Source organism: Aquarana catesbeiana, linkage group LG04 (genome assembly GCF_042186555.1).
Source record: "Aquarana catesbeiana isolate 2022-GZ linkage group LG04, ASM4218655v1, whole genome shotgun sequence".
NCBI lineage: Eukaryota > Metazoa > Chordata > Amphibia > Anura > Ranidae > Aquarana > Aquarana catesbeiana.
The window spans coordinates 648675423-648701267 of NC_133327.1; the positions used below are offsets into that span (position 1 = coordinate 648675423).

The 25845-nt window shown below is 47.2% G+C and overlaps 1 long non-coding RNA gene and 1 other non-coding gene across 2 annotated transcripts in view; one reads left to right on the forward strand and one right to left on the reverse strand.

The window, feature by feature from the left end:
- Positions 1-25845, reverse strand: part of LOC141141612 (uncharacterized) — a 285847-nt gene that overhangs the window by 69748 nt on the left and 190254 nt on the right. The window lies entirely within an intron of this gene.
- On the forward strand, positions 21387-21596 carry LOC141142014 (small nucleolar RNA U3). The gene has a single exon (XR_012244279.1). It is a non-coding gene; the product is annotated as a small nucleolar RNA U3 (small nucleolar RNA).

Genomic DNA, 25845 nt, shown 5'->3' on the forward strand with positions numbered 1-25845 from the left:
AATCACACTGCAGTCGTGGCAAACCGCATCGTGTGAAGCATGTCGCACAAATGTCCTGAACTTTTTTTGAGCGACAAGCTTCAAATGAATGGCATCTCAACTGTGCGTTCTGTGATTTGTCATTCATGCTGATTATGTTTTGTTGATTCGTTTCGTAATTTGTTTAGTTTAGTTTCATTAAGTTTTTTTTTCATTTATTCATTTTCTAACTAATTGCAAATTTTCGGAGCGATTCGAATTCAGATCGGTCAAAAAATGATCGTCCAATTTCAATTCTGTGTGAAGAATAGCTGTTTGTTTAGGAGCGGGCTGGGAAGCCGGCCACCGCGTCCTTATCAACCAACGACTCATTAGCTGTCAGCCGGCTTCCCCACTGAGAGCTGTAATGTAAACAATAGAATGCCAGCAATAGAAAATTCTGAAAAAAACAGGGTGGGGTCCCCCCCCCAATCAATACCAGGCCCTTCGGGTCTGGTATGGATTTTCAGAGAAAACCCATGCCAAAAAAAAAAAAAAAACGGCGTGTGGCCCCCCCAAAATCCATACCAGACCCTTATCCGAGCATGCAGCACGACAGGCCAGGAAAGGGGTAGCGAGCGAGCAGGGGGCGAGTGAACCATACCAGGCCACATGCCCTCAAAATGAGGGGCTGCTTGTCCCCATGTTGATGGGGACAAGGGCCTCTTCCCCAGAACCCTAGGTGGTGGTTGTGGGGGTCTGCGGGCGGGGGGCTTATCGGAATCTCAAAGCCCCCTTTAACAAGGGGGTCCCCAGATCCTGCCCCCCCATGTGAATGAATATGGGGTACATAGTACCCCTACCCATTCACCAAAAAAAGTGTAAAAAGTAAGTAATGACACAACATGAGTTTTTGATAATTCCCATTTTTTTTAATCTTGGTGTGGGATTGCCCTAAAATTCGATACCAGACCTGAAAGGCCTGGTATGGAATGGTGGAGGGAACCCACATTTTTTTTTCAGAATTTTCCATTGCAAGCATTCTTTTGTTTACTTTTCAGCTCTCAGCAGGGAAGCCCGTTGCAAGCTGATGAGTCATCATTATTAAGATTGCGATGGCCGGCTTCCCAGCCTGCTCCATACCAACCAGCTATTCTTCACACAGAATTTGGATTGGTCGATTATTTTTCAACCGATCCAAATTCAAATTGCTAGATACGAATATACGAAACTAAATTAAATGAATTTCAACAAAATTTGTTACTATTTTATTAGGAGATTCGGATACATCCAAATCTCTGAATAACCAAAAATTTGTCCGAATTTATATTCAGACCGAAATGAATTGCACATGTCTTGTCAGACCAGATGATGGACTATTTGGTCTTTTTTGCCGTTAGTTTTCTATTTTTCTAATATGATTTATGAGGGACCTACCTTTGTTTAAAAAAGCCTTTCTCAACATATTTTACAACTGAAAAACCCTCAAAAATAATTATCAGGTCTTGAGTAACCATTCCTCAAAATGATTACACTTACAGCTTATGGTACAACAACATGACCAGTCAGCCTAACATTGATATTATGTAAGCTAATGGAGGGGATGATAGGGGACTATATCCAAGATTTTAGTAATAAAAACTGTATCGTCAGTGATAATCAGCATGGATTTATGAAGAAACTTTCTTGCCAGACCAATCTATTAACGTTCTATGAAGAAGTGAGTTGCCATCTTGATAAAGGAAGGCCTGTGGATGTGGTGTATCTGGATTTAGCAAAGGAATTTGATACAGGTCCCCACAAATCTTTACTTTACTAACTGAGGTTTGTAGGCATAGACCATAGGATGAGTACCTGGAATGAAAACTGACTACAGGGGTGGGTCCAAAGGGTGGTGATAAATAGCGCATGCTCAGTATGGTCCGGTGTAGTAAGTGGGGTCCCCCACAGGGCCGGATTTGCCACAAGGCCACCGAGGCCAGGCCTCGGGGCGGCAGTGGTGTAGGGGCGGCGCTGCTCCTGCAGCGACTTCGCGGCCGCCCCCCCTTTCGTGCTGCCCATTAAAGTCTATTATGGGCACCAGTGCCCATAGAAAAGATGGCTGCGAGCCGACCACGCAACTGCGCATGCGCCGTTCCGAAGCCGGCCGGGCTCGGGAAAGCTCGTAAGCGCTTGGCCAGGCGGCGCATGCGCAGTAGCATGATTGCGCCGCCCGGCGCCATTTTTGAAAAAATCGAGAGTAGCTAGTAATGTTAGCGGTGCAGCGGCGGGGGAGAGAGATGACATCTCTCATTGCCCACACCGCTGTTCCGCCCTCCTCCTTCTGATGGCAGGCAGCATGGCAAGGGACATCCCAATCTGGTGGCAAGTGACATCCCCATCTGGTGGCAGGCATGGTGGCAAGTGACATCCCCATCTGGTGGCAGGCATGGTGGCAAGTGACATCCCCATCTGGTGGCAGGCAGCGTGGCAAGTGACATCCCCATCTGGTGGCAGGCATGGTGGCAAGGGACATCCCAATCTGGTGGCAAGTGACATCCCCATCTGGTGGCAGGCATAGTGGCAAGTGACATCTCCATCTGGTGGCAGGCAGCGTGGCAAGTGACATCCCCATCTGGTGGCAGGCAGCGTGGCAAGTGACATCCCCATCTGGTGGCAGGCATGGTGGCAAGTGACATCCCCATCTGGTGGCAGGCAGCGTGGCAAGTGACATCCCCATCTGGTGGCAGGCAGCGTGGCAAGTGACATCCCCATCTGGTGGCAGGCATGGTGGCAAGTGACATCCCCATCTGGTGGCAGGCAGCGTGGCAAGAGACATCCCCATCTGGTGGCAGGTAGCGTGGCAAGTGACATCCCCATCTGGTGGTAGGCAGCGTGGCAAGTGACATCCCCATCTGGTGACAGGCAGCGTGGCAAGTGACATCCCCATCTGGTGGCAGGCAGCGTAGCAAGTGACATCCCCATCTGGTGGCAGGCAGCGTAGCAAGTGACATCCCCATCTGGTGGCAGGCATGGTGGCAAGTGACATCCCCATCTGGTGGCAGGCATGGTGGCAAGTGACATCCCCATCTGGTGGCAGGCAGCGTAGCAAGTGACATCTCCATCTGGTGGCAGGCAGCGTGGCAAGTGACATCCCCATCTGGTGGCAGGCAGCGTAGCAAGTGACATCTCCATCTGGTGGCAGGCAGCGTGGCAAGTGACATCCCCATTTGGTGGCAGGCATGGTGGCAAGTGACATCCCCATCTGGTGGCAGGCAGCGTAGCAAGTGACATCTCCATCTGGTGGCAGGCATAGTGGCAAGTGACAAGAGATGGTGGCAAGTGACACGCTCAGGGCTCCCAATGATTCTGCATTATGGTGAGTTGAACTATTTCAGTTTATATTACAATGTAATGATAGAAGTAATGTGTTTCAATCATCCTGACACCATAACAACCATGGTGCCGGGGATGATTGAAGCACTAACACCAGCCATTGCCTTGAAAATTTGCCTGCGAAAAATCCTTACCCCTCGCGCGCTTACCCTGAAGTATTTTTAGTCTGTACAATTAAAGCCAGTTATTTTCAGTGTTCTCGTGTATGGAGATATGTTTTTAATTGATCTATTGTAGAAATCATCGATAAAGGACATGGTGTGTGTATGTGTGTGTGTGGGGGGGGGCGGCATTGAAGGACCCGGCCTTGGGGCGGCAAAGGGAGTAAATCCGGGCCTGGTCCCCCAAGGATCTGTCCTAGGACCAATCCTATTTCATTTATTCGTAAACGATTTAGAGGATGGGATAAACAGCTCAATATTTGCAGATGATAACTTCTGCGTGGGATGTGGAAACCTAACAAGAAGGCCTAAATAAAATAATAAAGTGGGCAACTACATGGCAAATGAGGTTTAATGTTGAAAAATGTAAACTAAAAAATGCATTTGGGTGCTAAAAATACGAATACAAGTTACTCGCTAGGGGGAGAACCTCTGGGGGAATCTAGGATGGAAAAGGACCTGGGGGTCCTAGTAGATGACAGGCTCAGCAACGGCATGCAATGCCAAGCTGCTGCAAGCAAAGCCAACAGAATATTGGCATGCATTAAAAAGGGATTCACTCCAGAGATAAAACGATAATTTTCCCACTCTACATGACTCTGGTCCGGCCGCATCTTATGTATGCTGTCCGGTTCTGGGCACCAGTCCTCAGGAAGGATGTGCTGGAGAGAGCCCAGAGAAGGACAACACAGCTAATAAAGGGACTAGAGCAGGGGCATTGAATTAAAATTCACTGAGGTCTGGTCAGTAAAATTTTCTTCCAGCGGAGGTCCGAATATCATATCGGTATCAGTGGCGCATTTTTCACATGTGCCAAAACACATGTTGCTGCAGCACCATGCTGCTTGGTGCTGCACGATTTTGGAAAAAAAAGGTCAAGGACTTCTTTCTCCGTGTTTCTTGCGGGTAGACCTACCCACAACGCGTGCACCTAATGCACATGCACAGATCTGAACTTATTCTTACATCAGCGTCCCCACTGCACATCACAGTCCCCTCCCTCTTCACATCAAGATTCCCCTCTTGATGAGTGTGCTCAGCTCCCCCTTTACATGACCCCCCTCAACATTTGCACAGTATTGTTCTCACACTTCCTTGACATCAAACCCCGACAGTACTGTTCTCTGTCCCTTCTTACATCATCCCCCACATTATTGCCCTCAGCCCCCTTCACATTACTGTCCTCATTGCTCCCCACATTACATTTATCAGCCCCCCAATCACAGTCCTCAGCCTCCCCAATTTTAATCGTCAGCCCCCACTTTAACTTCCTCAGCCCCCCCACATTACAGCCCTCACTCCACCACATCACATCCTCAGACCCCCCACATTACAGTCCTCAGCCCATCACATCATATCCTCAGCTCCCCACATTACAGTCCTCAGCCCCCCACATCACAGTCCTCAGTTCACCACATCATGTCCTCAGCCCCCCATTACAGTCCTCAGCCCCCCACATCACAGTCGTCAGCCCACCACATCACATCCTCAGCCCCCCACATCACAGTCCTCAGCCCACCACATCATGTCCTCAGCTCCCCACATTACAGTCCTCAGCCCCCCACATCACAGTCCTCAGTTCACCACATCATGTCCTCAGCCCCCCATTACAGTCCTCAGCCCCCCACATCACAGTCGTCAGTCCACCACATCACATCCTCAGCCCCCCACATCACAGTCCTCAGCCCACCACATCATGTCCTCAGCCCCCCACATCACATCCTCAGTTCCCCCACATCACAGTCCTCAGCCCCCCACATCACAGTCCTCAGTCCACCACATCATGTCCTCAGCCCCCACATCACAGTCCTCAGCCCCCCACATCACAGTCCTCAGCCCATCACGTCCTCAGCCCCCCACATTACAGTCCTCAGCCCCCCACATCACAGTCCTCAGCCCACCACATTACAGTCCTCAGCCCCCCCCCACATCACAGTCCTCAGCCCACCACATTACAGTCCTCAGCCCCCCCCCCACATTACGGTCCTCAGCCCACCACATCACAGTCCTCAGCCCCCCACATTACAGTCCTCAGGCTCTTCCAACTATAATGTCATCAGCCCCAAATATCACTGTCCTCAGCACACACATTTCTCAGCTCCTTTTAAGCCTTTTCACATTAGTTTCCTCACCCCTTGTAACTTTGTCCCCTCCCCTACTGTCTTATCTTACAGACCAGAGATTGGCACAGCATGGATGGAGGGCAGGTGTTGCAAGATAGTGATTGGTTGCTTTACTGCCCTTCATCCTAACAGCCAACCACGTGCTTGCTAACATCGGGCAGCTTCACCCTCCATCCAGAACTGTCCTGCCTCCTGCTGTTGGCTCTCAGGACTACAGAGCGACAGCAGGGGAAGAAAAGGCTGCTAAACGTCGGTCAAGTGGTTTGAATGTGAATGCGACATGGTCCACATTTAGCTTGTGGTCCGCCATTTAGTGATGCCCAGAATAGAGGATCTCAGCTATGGGGAAAGACTACAAGCGTTGAACTTATTGACTTGACGCTTGAGAGGGTATATGAAAGTGATGTACAAATACCGTACTGGTGACCCTAGCATAGGGGAAAAACTTTTCAGTGAAAGGGAATTTTAAAAGACATGCGGTCATTCGATGAAATTGAAAGAAAAGCGGTTTAACCCTAAACTGCGTAGAGGGTTTTTTACTCTCAGAGCGGTAAGGATGTGGAATTCTCTTCCATAAGCAGTGGTATCAGCAGGGAGCATTGATAGTTTAAAAAAATGATTAGATGGGCACCTTAATAATCACAACATACAGGGATATACAATGTACTGTTGACATAAACACAAGAGCACTCACACACCACAGGTTGAGCTGGATGGACTGGTGTCTTTTTTTCAACCTTACCAACTATGTAACTATGTAACTATGATCAATAAGTTCAAAACTATTTTAAATAAAAGAACATGTAATGTGGCATACCTAATGTATTTGACACCCAGGGCAAATAGTTTGGTTACCAATCCCCTACTTTATTATTATTATTATTATGCAGGATTTATATAGCACTGGTAGTTTATGCAGCGCTTACTACAAAAATATTTTTCGTAATCTTGAAATGAATAATAATTGTAGAAAAGAAAGGCAGACAGTAAAAATGTTGTTGTCCTCTAAAATGACCCCTTAGATTGGGGGTTAGTGTATAATTACCCCCTTGCATTGGTGGTCAGTGTATGTGGGAGATCAATCCACCATTGCTCACTACTCAAGAATCCCCTAGCATCCATCCATTTAAGAAAGAACCTTGAAGCAGAGTTCCACCCAAATGTGGAACGTCTGCTGGTTGTACTCCTCCCCCTCTCCGGTGCCACATTTGGCACCTTTTGCGGGGGAGGGGGGACAGGATATCTGTCTAATACAGGTATCCTATTCCCACTTCCGGGAGCCTCAGCCGCGGGTCTTGACGTCACCGCCCGGGCTCCCTCCTCCTCCCTTCTCCTTCCCCGGCTGCTGGGCTAGTAGGAGAGAGGAGCGGAGCCTCGCGAATGCACAGCAGGGTTCCCAGTGTGAAGCCGTGAGGCTTCACTGCCGGGTCCCTTACTCTTAATGGAGGCAGCATGCACCCAACAGCTGATGGAAACATCAGCTGCGGTGCCGACATCTCTGGACTCCAGGACATGTAAGTGTTCGATTCTTAAAAGTCAGCAGCTGCAGTATGGCTCTTAATTGGTGGGTGGACCTCCGCTTTAAGGTTCCACAGAACCCTGGTTGAGAAACACTGGTTTACAGAATATATCAGTGTACTTTCCAGCATCAGAAGTTGAGAAAAAGGGACACCCAGGAAAGGAAAAACTGGCAGCATAGTCAGCATTCTGTAGTGACACATGGCTGTGGTTACATTGCGCTAAATGTGGTCAGAGAACTAACACTTTGTGCTTACCTTAAAGAAAAACTTAATTACAATAACTGATAAACTATTAGTATTACTTAGCAACCAGCAATGGTTGAGATAATAAACACTTTGGTTAGGGATGTAATGTGCAGTGGTTGTCACTATGTACTGTTCAGCATGATGTATATGAGTCCAGCAGCCAAAAGAATGTGTCATTGTGCCCTTTATATTGCTGGTCAGTGGGATGAAAAATTGCCAATGTCTGTGGTCATTGGGAGGAACAAATGCCTGGGCTGGTGTTTGTGGTCAGTGAAAGGAAAGTATGCCTGTTGTCAGTGGTTAGCGAAAGTAAAAATGCCCCACTTTCAGTAGGAAAAATGTTTTAGCGTTCAGTTTCTCATTGGGTGAAATGGGGCATTGGTGTCCAACAGGGTAGAAAGGAAGGGCATCAGTGTCAGTGGGGGGCATTGATGTCAGTAGTGGCATTAGTATGAATAAGGTACACTGGTGCTCACTATGGGGCATTGATGCATACTAATGTACCCTTGTGCTCACTAAGGGACATTGGTGCACAGAGAAGGACATTGATGCCAGTGAGGGCATTGGTGTCAGTTGGGGGGGAGAGGGTGCTCATTGGGGACTTGGCGCTCAGTGAGGGACATGGGGGACATTGGTGTCAGTGGGGCCATTGGTGTTTAGTAGGGGACATGGGGTCAGTGGTGGCTTTGGTATCAATAAGGGACACTGGTGGTCACTGAGAGACATTGGTGCACAATAGGGCACAATGCTGTCCAGGGAGAAGCACTGGTGTGGGGATACATTAGTGCTCAGGGGGGACATTGGTGCTTGGTGGGGGTATTGCTGCCCAGAGAAGGACACTGATGTCAATTGTGGGGGGAGGGGGATGAGAATGTGCTCAATGGGGACATTGGGGCTCTTTTAGGGAAACTGGTACCCAGTGGGGGACATTTGCGTCATTTGAGGAAATGGTGCTCAGTTGGGGGACATTGATGTCAGTAGAGATATTGGTGCCTGCTACTGTCATGCAGGTATCAAGCAAATGTTCCAGCTCCAAGCAGTGAGACACGGTCCAAATCTTCTGGAGATTTTGGTCAATCTGGGACCATTGGGGGGGGGGGGGGGGGGGGGTGTATGTATCAGTCTTCACTCAGGGTTAACCTTGATAACAAAAATAAAACCCAGTAATAATCACTACCCTCTCCCACAAACATTTAGGGAGGTTAGCATCAAAGATGGTATATAAAGTCATGGAAAAACAATTTCTTCCAGAACTCCAGTCTTTATGTCATGACATATTTGTTGAAAGTTAGTATAATTTTCCTTTTATTATCGGTGATGGCAAAATTTAGCTTAAAAATAACCTAATTATATATCATTACAGTCATTTGCTATTATCCTTTTAAGTCAGTTGTTCATTATTTTGCCCATTCCTTTCTAGCTGACATAGTTTATCTTTAGCTTTTCATGATGAGCCACTTCTTTATCTCTTTTGTTTCTAGGTCAGAAATTTAATAAGCTTCTGATTTAACAAAAAAATATGAATCTAATTTAGAAGCGTTATAAGTTCTTTTATGCAACCTCTAGTTTTATTTTTCATTTTATAGTAAATGCTTTAGAATCACAATGTAAACGTTTGAGATTTGAAATGAAAGTGTAATCCTCAGAGATATCCAACAACATATAGGTATAATATAGGTATGCATTCTATGCATGTAATGCATGCATATAATATAGGTATACATATAGGTATACATTTTATGTATGAAGGCGAAAAACCTCATCTGTGCAGCAGCTCCCCTAGCCCTCCCTATTACTCACCTGAGCCCCATCTTGATCCAGTGATGTCCACGAGCGCCTTGCCTCTCCGGGGACTCTCATCCTCATTAACTTTTGGCAGCAGTGGGAGCCACTGGCTCCCACTGCAGAACAATCACAGCCAGTGAGTCAATCAGGAGACTGATGGTGGCGAGACTGAGCCACGGCTTTCTGTGTGAATAGGCACACAGAGCTGCGGGTCAAGAGCGCGCCTGCTTGGGTGCCCCCACAGCAAGCTGCTTGCTGTGGGTGCACCTGGCAGGAGGGAGGAGCCAGGAGCACCGGCATGGGGCCAGAGTAGAGGAGGATCTGGGCTGCTCTGTGCAAAACCACTGCACAGAGCAGGTAAGTATATCATGTTTGTTATTTAAAAACAAAACAAAAACAAGGCTTTAATATCACTTTAATTTTGTCATTGAACACCAAAGCAAATCAAGGATATGATTGGGATGACACATGGGCCTGGATAATGGCCATTTAATACAGTAGAAATTTCTTCACCACATCTACTATACACCTGCTAAGTTAGCAAAAATGTACCAATCCCCTACAGCCGAGTGTTGGATATGTGCCAACTCTCCAGCAAATTTCTCAAATTTTCTGTCTCTGCCCCGTAGTTCAACAATACTAGACGGACGCGACTAATTTTATCACTAGAGTGATGGCCATATCTATCTCGTTGACTATGCCTATATGTTTGTTGGGCCTCATAGAGGGACTCACGAATACGGTGGCCCTCAAAATGTTGCTAATCATACTGCTTTTTTTATACAATGGAAAAAAGTCAGTGGCTCCCACATTAACTGCATGGAAGGGACTCCCATTTTATAAGGCCACATATTTGAATCGGGGTTGTCCTCGGAAATTTGAGGCGGTATAGGGTAGCTGGATCTTGATGACTGATATGAATCGTGGTCCCACATGATTTCCCCCTTAATATGTTGGGGTTTCACCAAATGGCCTCATTATGGTTGTCCTGTCCACAAGTCTACCACCTTGTTTACATTTCTTATAGATGTTTTTGAGACTGTTATGCTCGGGTGATGGTTGGTCCAGCTGGGGAGCTATACACTGTTACATTTTTTTAGACTACTTCTACTGCTGTAAATTTCATGTTGTATGCCCACTATTACCCAGGCGATATCATTCTACTGTGAGGTGGAGCTGGTCTATCAATATACAGAGAAGTGGGTGGGTGAGGGTTTGTTGACAGTGATAGGAGGGTTCGGTGTGCCCTCACTTGCTAGCTGTTGAAGGGTTGTTTTTTTGTACTTTATATTTGTACTGTATCTTTGTTTTTTTCATAAACACTCAATAAAATAGAATTTCTTTCTTTCATTTTTTTATTACACCTACAATTCAGTGATTGCATCGCACTAATTTATCGTGAGTTGTGGATCAGAAAATTATTTAAGGGGTTTCCCCAAAAACCTAAAAAATTTTTTCAAGGGTAGAATAGTTGAGAAATGCTGAGTAACCTGGCATTAAAGTACTGATAACCTACCAGCAAAATATCAGAGCTAATCAGAGATCAGCTATTTTCAGTTCACTTTAGTAGGACCAGTGAAAAAAAGACCTCTGATTGGTATGGGTTGCCGCAATTTGCTCCCACTAAATAGAGGTTGAGGTGTGAGTACACTACTGTGTTATTCATGGTTCCTCTCCAGGCAATGCTGTCTGCATAATTTCTTCCATCAGCCTGACAGTGTTTAGAAATCGATCATCTACTTAGTCCGTTTGTTGCCAATTATTTATGTCAAGCTAAAAATATTATAATCTGTCTCTTCCTGTCCTTCTACAGTATTTGCTCTGCTCTAAACTAAACTCTAACAGTTTACTATGATGCTAACGTCATGGCTGCCTCCTGGTACTAATTAACTTTCTCATATACAAATCTTTACTGAAAGCAGCAGTTCATTTACTCATGGCTGCAGCCAATATGTTAAAAAAGTATGAGCATTTAAAGGGAAACTATAGCAGTTTTTTTTTTTTCAAACAAATGCATGGTTTATTAACCATTTGCCTAATGGGCACTTTCACCCCCTTCCTGCCCAGGCCAATTTTCAGCTTTCAGCGCTGTCGCACTTTGAATAATAATTGCGCGGTCATGCAACACTGTACCCAAACTACATTTTTATCATTTTTTTGAGACAGAAAGTGCTTTCTTTTGCTGGCATTTAATCACCATTGGGTTTTTTATTTTTTGCTAAACAAATGAAAAAAGACCAACATTTTTTGAGAGAAAAAGTTTTTCTTAGTTTCTGTAAGAAAATTTTGTAAATAAGTATTTTTTCTACTTCACTTATAAGCACTGATGAGTCTGCACTGACGGGTACTGATAGCAGTGGTGTATTTAGGTTTTGTGCTGCCCTAGGCCTGACTAAACTCATGCACCCCCTAATTTAAATACACACCCCTTCCTGTTTAAGACACACCCTATCATCTGTAAACCACACCACTTCCTCCTTAGGCTCCACATTTTTCTCTTAGAGCTCCACCCCTAATGCCGCGTACACATGAGTGGACTTTCCGGCAGACTTGGTCCGACGTTCTTCCCGCCGGACTTTCCGGCGGACTACCGCCGGACTTTCTGAACGGACGGACTTGCCTACACACGACCGGACTTTCCGGCAGGCTAGGTCCACCCGTCTTTCCGACGGACTTTCGCTGGAGTTACGGTGGACTTTCAGAATGAACGGACTTGCCCACACATGGACAAGTCCGTTCATTTTGAACGTGACTCGGGTACGACGGGACTAGAAAAGAAAGTGAATCTCGCCGCTTTTATCGGCGAGATTGACACCTTGTGAGCCCCATCGCGGGGCATACCAGGCCCTTAGGTCTGGTATGGATTTTAAGGGGAACCTCCTACGCCGAAAAAAACGGCGTGGGGTCCCCCCTAAAATCCATACCAGACCAGGCCGCTCGCTCGTCCCCACCCCCTTTCCTGACCAGCCAGGCTGCGTGCTCAGATCGGGGTCTGGTATGGATTTTAGGGGGGACCCCATGCCATTTTTTTCGGCGTAGGGGGTTCCCCTTAAAATCCATACCAGACCTAAGGGCCTGGTATGCCCCACGCTTGCCGCAATAGGAAAATTTGTTTTTCCTATTGCAGCGAGCGCGAGATGCAGTACCCTGCCCTTGCGTCGTATCTGGTCCGTCGGACCAGCATACAGACGAACGGCTTTCAGTCAGGAACTGAGTCCGGCGGACTTACGACGGAAAGATTTGAAACATGCTTCAAATCTAGGTCCGGCGGACTTTTGGGAAAAAAGTCCGCGGGAGCCTACACACGATCGGATTGTGCGGCGGACTCTGGTCCGCCGGACAAAGTATGTCGGAAAGTCCGCTCGTGTGTACGCGGCATTACTCTCTGTACATTAGCACACACAATTACATACCATTTACTCCATACTTGCATCAATCAGTGCCCATCAGTGCAGCAAATTAGTGCAGCCTATTAGTGCCCATCAATGCTCATGAGTGCAGCCTATCTGTGCCGCCTACCAGTGCTCATCAGTGCAGCCTACCAGTGCTCATCAGTGCAGCTTATCAGTGCCCATCAGAGCAGCCTACCAGTGCTCATTAGTGCAGCCTATCAGTTCCCATCAGTGCAGCCTACCAGTGCTCATCAGTGCAGCCTATCAGTTCCCATCAGTGCAGCCTACCAGAGCTCATCAGTGCAGCCTACCAGTGCAGCTTAAGAGTGCCACCTCATCAGTGCAGCCTTGTCAGTTTCAAAATATCACAGATCTTACTAGTGTATATTAATTATGTTTTGATTATAGCATGGAGCACTTTGCAGTACATGAATTTTCACTGAATGTAAACTGCTTAACCGCTTGCCGACCGTCCGCCCGCCGTCGATTAACGGCGGCACAATGGCACTCCTGCGTGAATCACTGTAGCTGTACTGCGGGTGCTTTAAGGAGTATAGGGGGTGCGTGTCCGCCGTGTGACATAGGAGACATAGGAGCCAATGCGCATTTGCTCCTGAGAAGGACAGAACTGAGATCTGTCAATGTAAACAGACAGATCTCCGTTCTGTCAGGGGTATGGAGACCAATCTGTTGTTCCTACTGCTTAGGAACGATTGCTCTCCTCCCCCAGGCAGTCCCACCCCCCACAGTTAGAAACACTGCCTAGGGCACACATTTAACACATTTGATCGCCCCCCCTAGTGTTAACTCCTTCCCTGCCAGTGACATTTATACAGTAATCAATGGCTATTTATAGCTCTGATCACTGTATAAATGTCAATGGTCCCAAAATAGTGTCAAAAGTGTTCGATCTGTCTGCCGCAATGCCGCAGCCCCGATAAAAACTGCAGATCACCGCTATTACTAGTAAAAAAAAAATTATAATAAAAATGCCATAAATCTATCCCCTATTTTGTAGACCCTATAACTTGACTGCTGCGGCGCAATGGGCTTAGGTCCCACTTAATGTAACACCAAAGGGATAAAATCCCCCACCACCCTTGCCCTTCACTCCATTAAATAAGACACTTACAACCATTAGGTTGGAAAGGGCAAGGCCACAGCTTTATTAAATTCCAACACATAACATGTGAACATTATTAACCAGTACCAGTCACAGTCATACTGTGAGCACTTAACCAAAAGAGGGAAGTGGTGAACATATTTAACCAGTACCAGTCACAGTCGTACTGTGAGCACTTAACCAAAAGAGGGAAGTGGGGCCTGTCCTTACCATAAGTGCTGGACAGACAGCCTATTTCCAATTTTACATCAAGGGCATAGCCCATTACAGCAACTTTAACTGCTGGCAAGGTCAAGAAAACTGCAGCAAGCTGTGACATACCAAACATAGGAAAAAAGGGGCGGGAGGGTGGGCAGCTCTTCCAACAACTCTTCCGAAAGACCCAGAATTCCCTGGGGCACACGATTTCCTGAGCTCAGGCCCATCCCATCCCCATGTCCCAACCAATCGTTCCCCTTGTCACACACCTAGCCATGCCCCCATCAGTCAAGGCTCTCTTTCCCTAGGGGGCTCAAGAGGCTTTCATGACTGCTGAGGCGCAATGGGCTTAGGTCCCACTTAAAGTAACACCAAAGGGATAAAATCCCCCCACCACCCTTGCCCTTCACTCCATTAAATAAGACACTTACAACCATTAGGTTGGAAAGGGCAAGGCCACAGCTTTATTAAATTCCAACACATAACATGTGAACATATTTAACCAGTACCAGTCACAGTCGTACTGTGAGCACTTAACCAAAAGAGGGAAGTGGTGAACATATTTAACCAGTACCAGTCACAGACGTACTGTGAGCACTTAACCAAAAGAGGGAAGTGGGGCCTGTCCTTACCATAAGTGCTGGACAGACAGCCTATTTCCAATTGTCCATCAAGGGCATAGCCCATTACAGCAACTTTAACTGCTGGCAAGGTCAAGAAAACCGCCAAACGCCCGTCAGTTAATAACTGACGAGCGCCCCACCACAGCCAGCAACTGTTCCACACCTCGCTGCAGGCCAAGGTTGAATATATACAACCCAATGTCATTAAGGTGATCGCCATCCGGTCTCAACAGATCATCATTATTACCCTCCAGATCCTTGTGACTGATGACGACCCCCCCCATTTGCCGAACAAACTTGGCGACTTGAGCGTACACTTTCTAAAGGATGCGTTCTAGCCGGGGGGGGCTAGGGGCAGGTAATTCCCTTGCCCACAGCAGGCGAGGCACAATTTCTGACCAGATGGGCACCAAATTGGTGTAAACTGCATAGCATTGAGTAATGTCCCGCTTGATGGCAGAGATCAAGTCACAGAACGTGCATAACCCACATAATTCCCCCCAGCGTGAAGAATCAAGATGATGGGGCCAGACACGTGGAACCGAATGCGTAAACACTCTTGAAGGACCTGAGGCCAGCGTAAACCGTGAAGCCCAAGCCAGCGGATCCGGTCGAGATCATAGGTAAAACCCCAATTCTTCCCGTAGCTTCAAACCTCCGCCCGACGCGCGGCCCAGTAAATGAAGGAATCTCCCACGATCCAGAAGAGAAGGGTCTCAAACGGGGAAACAAACGGATGGCAACAGGGAAAGGATACGGGAGAGAATAGGGAGGCAAACCGGATGCCAGGAATCGGGGGAATAAGTCGCACACCTTCCAACCCCGCAGGTCCTGACGGGTCGGAAACGCTTTTGTGATGTCCTCCCACCCAAGGAGCTGAAACCAAGAAGGACAAAGAAGTAATGGCTGATGAAACCGTGGCAACCTGAAGAACCTCTTGTAGTAAATAAACAAGGTAAGAAATAAAGCCACGCGTATTACCTGTGAAGACAGGATGGAAACTGACCGCCCAACGCCTGGACCCCTTTGTCCCACACGCGGCAGTACGACACCCACGTCCGAAGGGAAGGTGACACCCAGCAGGCCCATGAGGCCGGCCAACATTCAGCAGACCACTCCCCTTGGAATAAGCACCGAAACCACAGAAGCCTGCCGCATCAGTGTTTAGCTCCAGCTGTGAGTTCATTACCTCCTCCAGCAACCAACATGACAGACCGTTGTAGGACTGGAGGAAGGACAGCCACATCCCCATGTCATGGGCTTGGTGAAAGCCCACCCCATGCGGGTGACGCGGCAGGTAAAGACCAATTGACCCAGCAAAGACTGAAGTTGTTTCAAATGCAGAATTTTTTTTTTTTTCCTTTTCTCCCCTATTGCCAAGCGAACCAGGGAGAGTAGCCTGGCCAGCTGGAAAACCATCTCCAAGGTGTCGATTTCAATACCCAAGAAGGCCAGAACCGTCATAGGGCCCTCAGTCTTGTCGGCTGACAGCGGATCACACCAAGGGGGGGGAACCCTCAGGTTGTGGACAAGGAGAGAAGACCAAAAGGGCCCGACATGCGCCCTAAGTCCAATTCCTTCTGGAGTTTTGGCCGATTTTTTTTTTTTTTTTAAATTAGGTGCCATGGTCGGCACATCCAAAGGAGTAAAGGGGGGGGGCAAAAACCACAATCTACACCATTCCTCAAGGTCAAGGCTTCTCTATGAAGGGGGGGGGGAGTACCGGTCTAACCAGGGAAGCATCTCTGAGACGATCACTGCGGTCTTCCGGTTTAGAAATGTCAAGCTTGGCCCCCGGCCGGGAAAGAGCATAAGCAATAACCACAGGCTGCCATCCTGGCAATCAAAGCAGAACTCCTTCCTTGATGCCACTTTTTGGCAAAACTGCATGTCATAGTGGAACACTGGTCCCTGTACGCCTTGTAGGCACCCCAAATGAGATCAAGATAACAAAAATGATGTACCAACTCTGGAAAACGCTCACAAAGCACTCCGGCGTAAGCACAGAACCCTGGCAGCCAGTTCCTGAATGTCCGAGGAAGCTGCTTAGTTTTTTCGCACCGCCACGTCAACCCAACGCGATTTTTCGATCGTTTCACGGTCGGGGAGGGACTAAGGCGAGGAAATCCATAAATTTGCATCACCAGATTTTATCCTTGACGTCTTCCAACAGGTGTGTGCCACTAGGCTAAACCGCCCACAAAGCGCCACCTGCGAAAGAGGCCGGGCTACATGCCGAACCCGACACACCCATGCGAGACAGGACCGATATTATGACCGTGACAATGCGTTCATCCGGTGGACCCGATACGGCAGAGTCACCGGACCTACCCCAAATCAAACTCATACTCACTGAGTCACAGGTGTGCAGCCGAAGAAGAAGGGCGACCAACAACAAGTCCAGGAGGAAAACCCGGTACAGGATTGTCTGTGAAGGATGGTGGAAGAGAGGTCCAGGGGTGGCGGTCCGGCCACCGAACCTGAGGAGCCGGGGGGTTCCGAGGACAGCAACCGAGCAGCATCTGGAGCAACCGGGTGTAGGACTCGTGGCAGGTGCAGCCCACGTGGTGTGCGCATCTCCTGCCCTGCCGGGCGCAGGGAGATGGTGCCGAGCCGCAGGCAGGGGCAAAGCCACAGCGACAGGCATCACATGGGCATCTCCCGCTCTGCCGGGCACAGGGAGATGGTGCAGGGCGGCAAACCGGGGCAAGGTTGTGTCAGCGTACGGCTGGACGGAATCTCCCGCCCAGCCGGGCGCAGAGAGCTGACGGTGGACAGAGGTCAGTGATGAGGGGAGGGGAGCAGGCGACTGCGGGCCCCATCCCCCGCCCAGGTGGACGCAGGGGATGTGATAAGGCAGGGGTCCGAGGCAGGGGGTGAGAGGCCTGAGCAGCGCAGCCATCCCCCACCCAGCCGGGTGCAGGGGGATGTGGGACGGTAGGGGGCAGTGGCAGGGGGTGAGCGGCATGTGCTGCCCCCACCATCCCCCACCCAGCTGGGTGCAGGGGGATACAGGAAGGCAGGGGTCAGTGGCAGGGGGTGAGCAGCCTGTGCAGCCCTGCCATCCACCACCCAGCCGGGTGCAGGGGGATGTGGATGCATAGTGGACAGGACAGAGGCAGTATGGACTGTGCTGAAATTTGAATCTCCCGCCCAGCTGGGCGCAGGGAGAGACACTGGCTGTGACACGCCAGCAGTGAGAGACAGCGAGGAGGAAGGAGCAGGAGGAGGGGCGGCACGTGCGGAAGCTCCGGGCTGGTGTGCCCGGCGTCTGGCACCGCGGGACGCCCCCCACCCCCCGCTCCGCCGGTCACCGGGGGGGACCACGGACAACGGTAGCTGGCACCCACGGGTGGCGATTAGAGGCGGGGAGCGCCGCGGCTCCTGCCCGCGCCACCGAGTAGGAGTCCGAGGGGGGGCGGGCGGCTGGAGAAGCTCGTACCGACCGCCAGAGGACTCTGGGGCTCCAGGAGCGGGCCAGGCGAGAGGAGACCCGGCCCGCGTTGTGCACTGATGGCGGGGGGACCCACCGGGGAGGACTCTGGCGAAGGATGGCAGCAAGAGGGGATGGAGAGGGGGGGCCAGGACCAGTGGCCTCAGGGGCTCCGGAGGGACTCGGGGAGTGGAGGCAGTGTATGAAGGCCTGAAAGGGGGGGGCGAGTGCGTCTCCTGAGCCTGGAGGCAGAGGGGCCCGCAGGCGACAGCGGAAAAGGGGGGGACATCTAGGGGGTGAGGAGGGAGAATAGCCAGTCAGCCTGTTCCTGGAGAGCCAGCTCGTGGACCCAGGCCAACAGGAGGTCAGTGTCCATGATAGAGGGTGCAGGGTCCACAGCAGCTCTTCCAATGACTCTTCCGAAAGACCCAGAATTCCCTGGGGCACACGATTTCCTGAGCTCAGGCCCATCCCATCCCCATGTCCTAACCAATCATTCCCCTTGTCACACACCTAGCCATGCCCCCATCAGTCAAGGCTCTCTTTCCCTAGGGGGCTCAAGAGGCCTTCATTTGCGCAAACCAATCAATATACGCTAATTGTGTTTTTTTTTTTACCAAAAATATGTAGAAGAACATAGATCGGCCTAAACTGAGGAAGAAATTAATTTTTAAAAATTTTTGGGGGATATTTATTATAGCAAAAAGTAAAAAATATTGCTTTTTCTTTAAAATTGTCTGTACTTTTTTGTTTATAGCGCAAAAAATAAAAACCGCAGAGGTGATCAAATACCACCAAAACAAAGCTCTATTTGTGGGGAAAAAAAGGATGTAAATTTTGTTTGGGTACAGTGTCCCACGCCCATGCAATTGTCAGTTAAAGTGATGCATCGTCATATCGCAAAAAATGGCCTGGTCATTAGGGAGTAAATTCTTCCGGGGCTGAAGTGATTAATGAGTTTGTATTGATTTCAGCATGGAGCACTTTGCACATGCTGAAATCAATGCAAACTCATTAAGCAGTCCATATTCAGTGAAAGTTTATGTGATTCAAAGCGCAAAGTTTGCAGTACATGAACTTTCACTGAATGTGGACTGTTAAATGAGTTTGTAGCACGCATAGAGGTGTACTTTATTGCAATATCATCTGAAAATATGCATTTAATCCAGGTTGAGCACTTTATATGGATTGGACATGATGACTAATAATAATCGTAATTAACTGTACCTGTCCTGCTGTCCTTGCCAATGCCACCACTTGAGGGGGTTCCCGTCATCCTCCTCTCTCTCTCCTCCTCCTATAGTCGCAGAGAGAGAGACTCCGCCTGGGACGGAGAGAAGAAGCATTGTAAGGATGTCGCGCAGAGGAGGGTAGGCGAAGCATTAGGCTCCGCCCCTCTACTGACATTATATGCACCCAGTCTGGCCAGTCACCAGCCGTTTTATGGGGGGAGTCAGTCGCTTCCTCCCCCTGTCCAAGTACGCCCTATACTGCTAGTATTATTAGCAAGTGCCCCGCTACAGGCTGCAAGCAGGCCGACACGCTGAGGGCTATATTTGTGCGGGAGACGGCCATTGGGAGGCGAGAGGTGGCCGTCAGAACCCGGGACTCAACAGGACAGGTTTTTTGCCACCCCCCTGCAAAGTGCCACCCTAGGCACAGGCCCAAGACACAGCACTGACTGATAGGCAGCACTGATGGGCACTGATAGGTGGCACTGATGGACACTGAGGAGGAGGGACTGATGAAGTGGCACTGATGAGGCTGTACTGATATGCAGCACTGATGGGCACTGATAGGCAGCACTGATGGGCGGCACTGATGGCACAGATAGGTGGCACTGATGGCACTGACAGGCATCATTGTCGGGCACTGATTGGCAGCACTGGTGAGCACTGTTGGAGCTGTACTGATCATCCGAACACTGATGATTAGTGCCCTGATTGTCAGTGCAGATGTCCCCTGTGTGTATTTGCCGGTTTGTAGTTCTCCTCTCCCCAAACGCTGTCAGCGTGAGAGGAGGATTGCCGATAACCGGCAAATCCTGTTTACATCCATGATCAGCTGTGAGTGGACACAGGTGATCACTTGGTAAAGAGCTATCATCATTGGCTCTTTACCCCAATCACAGATCACTGCGGATGCGTGCCGCAGGGGGCGCGCAGGCAGCGCGAGCATGCGAGGATGTCATATGACGGCCTCCCGGCAAAGTGCAGCCGTACTGCAGCCGTCGTTTGGATATAGCGTGGTAGCGAAGGGGTTAATGCACAATTTCCCTTAATCCCTTGTCTAGCAAGGTACATTTATAAATGTCCTGGTAGTCAAGGAGTTAAAACAAGCCTGGTATTGATTCTTCAGCTGACTCCGTTTTACAGTGAGCCGCCCAATCATTTTTACAGTATATTGAATGGCCTTTTTTTAGATGCAAGTTGGTTATAATTGTGCTATGTGCTATGCCACCCCCATCAAATTATTCTCTGCAGCTATTACCTTTTGTACCACCACCCCCTCCCTTTAGAATGTAAGCTCTATGAGCAGGGCCCTCCTGTACCTTTTGTATTGAACTGTACTGTAATTGTGTTGTCCCCCCTATACATTGTAAAGTGCTGCATAAACTGTTGGCGCTATAGAAATCGCGTATAATAATAATAATAATAATATAATAATGTACCATAGCAGATCCGCAATGCCTTTGTAGACAACCACTGATACTGTAAATCAGTCTGCTTGTGTATTTGAAAAGGTCACACAAAAACCTTTTATACCCTTATTGCCGCTCTATGATCCAGAAATGTTTTCAAAAGTACTGAACCATTTGGCCAACCTCATATATTTTTCGACCTGTTAAACTCTATGCTAGTCACGCCCAGGTTTGAGAACAACATAATTATTGGATATATGTGCTTCATTAAACTTGGATGACTACGTATCATTGTCTACAAATTGTTTAGTGGAATCAAATGTCTTATTATGAGGAAGAGAGCTCTATAGAATAAGGAGCCCTCTAGAGAAGTTTTGAAGTCATGACTGCAATGAGGTTATGAGTGGAGAAGGCATATGTACAGTAGGTCAATGGAAGAGCAGAGTGGATGGTTTAGGGAATATTTGCCTTTTAAGGTTGGAAGTATAGATAAAAGAAACAATTGAGCAATTTAATCAAACATAGTTTTGATGCTAAATTTTAGGTTTCATTGATATTGGTCTCTAAATTCACTGTGCAGGCATTGCCGTACAAAAACACATTCCCTGTTTCTGTGCACTATGCTTTACTTATAAACAAAGCCATGTTAGAACCTGTTGCTGTAAAACATGGCTTTGTTGAAAAACAATAATTATCAGCAAAAGCCATGTAATCTCTATATCAGAGTTGATGGCCTTCTTGGCAACACCGATATACACTTTGACGCAAATACTTTTCTTTAAAAAACAATTTTTTTAAATATTTTTTTAGGACTATACTTTCAGGGATCATTTCTGTAGGATTCAAAGGGAGAAATGCGCTCGAAAGTGCCCAAACTCACCTTCCACGATGATGAATTTTAGGGTTCTTGTCTCAGAAGGATTCTTGTTGGCAGTGCTGCTCTATGCAGGTTCTGCCACCATTTGATGACATGGTCATCTTTCTAGATGGGAAGATGGCAGGAGGGAGCTCATTATAAAAAAAAAGAAAAGAAAAGAAAGAAAAAAGAACAAATCAGAGCAAAAAAAAAAATAAAGAACAAAAAAGGAAAAAGAAAAAAAGAAAAAAAAAAACAAAACTATTTTTAAGGGATTATTACACAGTACTTGAGTTGTATTCTCCAGTTAAGTGTAGGCCAGTGCAGAGATTTGCCAAGAGGGAAAACACATATGTATTCATAGGAGAAATAGATAGGTTTTTCAGCAGAATTCATGGTAGGCTATAGAGAATGAAGATTTAGGATGTTGCAGTAAAAGCAAGAGGTTATGAGGGTATGGTCTAGGTGTCTGGTGGTCTTTTGAATCAGAAAGGGAGGATTTTTGCTCACACAACTTTCACCCAAGAGGTATGCATTTTTCTAATTTAATGTACTGCAATGGAAAAATGTGTAAATTATGGGTGAAATTCTAGTTAAAACATTGATTACTAGACCCTATAGCAGGGACGTGGAGTCAACTGAGGCAGGTGAGGCAGATGAGGCAGAGCCTCACCTGCCATGAACATAAAAAAAAAAATCAAGCTTCGAGGGTCGTAGTTCAGCGACCTGAGGTCACAGAGACCCCAAATTTGGGGGTAGGTAGCCTAAGTCCTACCCCACCACTAGTAAAAATTTGGTTCTGGAGATACGGGGCTCCTTGTGCAGCATGTCAGAAGCTACATGCAGAGTGGTCAGTTTAAATACAGACTGGCACACTCTGTTTGCAGCAGACTGAGAGGTTCACAGTGCCTCTCCTCACTTCTCGTCAGAGGCACTGAGCTCAATGGACAGCTTGGAGTCCCCAGCTGTCCAATAAAAATGCTGCGATGGAGACACACTTCTCACTGCAGTGCCATAGAAGGGGCATGTGTCTAAAAGACAAATGGGGATGGTGAAGGCGGCAACTCCCTGGGGCAGTGTTATGTGTTGTTTTTAACTTACATGGAGTGTCTGCATATTCACGACTCAAATAACTGTAAGTCCTAGACATGGAACTATATATATTGGAACATTATGTATATAAATGAATTGTTACTGATTTTTGCATTTGCATTGTAGAGATTTGATTATCTTCTCTACCTCTGGTGAAGGAGATTTAACATACTCTGAAACATGTCGTGTCGGGTGAAGGATATCTCATCTATACCATCTACATGTTACAGTTGTAGCACCTCAGTTGTTTGTTGCAATGTACACTCCTTTTTAACCTTGTGTTAATAATAAACGATTTTCTACTTTAATATGATTGTTATATATATTTGAGTGCCGTTAAAGTCTAATACCAAGTGGGGAATCCATTCTTTATGCTCATGCATGTGCACGTGCCAGTGCGCATTTTTCCGCACACCCCCACCACTATGACACGTGCTAATCCGGCTATTTACATGGCACTGATGCACTAGGACCTTGCCTTATGGTCTACAGCATTTCCTGCATATCTGCTACCTGTTCCTGTATCTGATCTCCTGTTGCCAACCTGATCTACTTTAACCATGCTTGAACTCTGCCCGTACCAACCCCTGGCTTGCCTCTGGACCACATCTCTTCCTCTGCCTACCTGCCTCACCATTGCTGACTCTGACCTGGACTCTGACTACCCTGCTGTCTGCTTCTTTGCTTCTGACCTGCCCACTAGTTAAAGACCGAACTTGCCTGACTCTGTTCTGTGCCCTGCACACATGGCTATCATATGTTCTCCTGCAGCTGGCCAAGTACCTGCTGTCAGTCTGTTAAGTGACTTGCCAGCCTGCCATCTCTGCTGCCCTGCGTCCATAGTTCAGCCTGCATCTAGGTGCACAAAGACAACTCATACGCATCTATCTTCACAAGAACTGTCAGGCACTCATGCCACTCTGGGCTTTCATGTCTCCTGTTGCCTTACCAGTGGTACTTAGCCAGAGGTGTAAGAGACGCCTACCTCTCCACGTCAGGTTCCATCTCCAGGTATGTGGCACAGACTCACAGTTAGCGCATTTAAAACATGAAAGACTGTCAGCTGAGCATCAGTCTTATGATTAGTTTTATGATGCAGCCTTTTGATGGTCTAAATTGACAGTTGAACAAGAATCAAGTTGTGTATACCAGCACCAGGAGGCAAATATGTAAAGTGTAAAAATATTGTCTAAGTTGTCAGAAAATATCTGTTCAGCTGGGCCAATCCTTTCCTTTTTGATTGAAGTCTATGGCGACTCATGCACCACTTGTTGGCAATTTGCATAAAGGATTTGGCAAGTCCAAATGGATTTAAGCCATAGAAATAGAGAAAGGAGCACCAGACCAAAGCCAGGTAAAAGAGTCTAGGATAGTTTTATTTGTTGGAAAAAAAAAAGTCATATAAGACACGTTGCGTCTTGGGGGCAACACCACTCCCCCTTCATCAGGGCTCAAAACTCTTCCTATGAAGTAGCAACATTACAGCAGTTGCTGAGCAGCAAATTGAGTACCTTCATGTTCTATCCTGTGTTGAGTTCTGATGAAGGGGAAGTGGTGCTGCTCTCAAGATGCATTGGCAGTTTTTATATGACTTATTTTACCAACAAATAAAATTATCTTGGGCTCTAATCTGGTTTTGGTCTGGCACTCCTTTCTGTATTTTTTTTTTATAAATTCTTTATTTAGGAAGCAGAACATGCAGAAATACAGAGACCGTGCTGGTGTATATCACAATAAAATAGTCGTTCCCAATAACCTTATACATACATCACAGTGTAAAGAAGAGAAGTCTTCTATTAGGAGGGAATCACATAGAGCTTCAAGGAAACAGGAGTCCTCTGTACCCCGCATGCCCTTTTTTATGGCAATCGCTGTTTTTTAGGGATTGGGATTTGAGCCCGGTATTGACCGGCTCTAAGGTCACTGCACTCACGTGCTGGCATTATAGACAAGTCAGGAAAGGGAAAATGGGTACAGCGGGGAGCAAGAAGAAGAGAAAATGGAAAGAGAGAGAAAGAAAAAAAAAGGGGGGGGGGAGGGGTTAGTACCACCATCCAGTCACACCCACTCCATCTGGGGAGTTTTCAGAGCCTTTCTGTATTTTTATGGTTTGCGCTATTGTTGGGTGCCCACAAAAGGAAGCCTTGTTATTTAGGAGCTGTCTTGTCAAAACTATTGACCTTGTTTGAAGTTTTCCTTCATACGACTACACATACAAGTCTAAAAGTTTGAGTACATTGTTCCAGATGGATTTAAGGACTGGCAGGTGTCTCTGCCTAACACACCTTGTGAGACATCGGTTCCTCTATTGTCGTCCTTCCAGAGCTTTGATTAATAACCTACATACCCTATATGAAAATGCACTTTTTGAAAAGAAAAACCATACCTATATTTTGTCTGTGCTTTCCCCCGATATTAGAGAACTTAGAACTTGTTTTTTTTTAACTTTTATGACTGGTGCTCTTTAGATTTTGCATCCTAGCACAGACGGAAAGCCCTACATAGCCCATATTTTTTCACCACTAATCCTTTACAATCGAGGGAACAATCTTTCATCCTGAGGCGATGAAAAAGACCCCGGGTCCATAGCTTCTTAATCAACATCATCTAGTAAATATACCCCAAAGAGCAAAAGGAAACTCGAGCGAATCGTATTGCTATTATTAGATTACGAGCTTTATTTTCCTTAGGGGCCCAGAAAACAAAACATTCTTTCACTTTTCCGCGACTTTCCATAACTTTGAAGTACGTTGCATGATTAATTTATAGGCAACAACCATATGTGCTAAAGATGGGATCTTGCCTAAAAAAATCTGTTCAGTTTTAAAGAAACATGCCGAGCTTCATTGAAAATGGAAGAACTTTATCTGTCGTAGCATTGTCTGAGAAGCTTAAGCCTGTGCTCAGACAGTTCTGTCGCTACAACCTCTCACTTTGTTTTTTAGACGTTTTAGAGGGTTTTTCTTTGACAAAATTATATTGGATCACTGAAAATTTGCAAATGCTATTTTACACACCAGAGGGCATATAAACCTGTGTTTCCTCCCAAATGTTCTATCGAGTTATCTACGCTCTGAGTGATAACATGTGCTGGGAAGTAATGCAAATAAATCTCGCTGGACATTTTCTTCCTTTTTTTCTCAGCCTGTCTCCAGATTGCAATGGTACATTGCGCAATTGTACATACTTACATACAAAAAAATATTTTTCTTTAGTTCAGTTGGCTCCATTTGAAAAAAAAATACAAATGTTGTCTGTCTTTAACCCATTCTAGAGCAGCATTTCTCTTCTGTTTTCAGCTGTGGAACCCTTTAAAAGT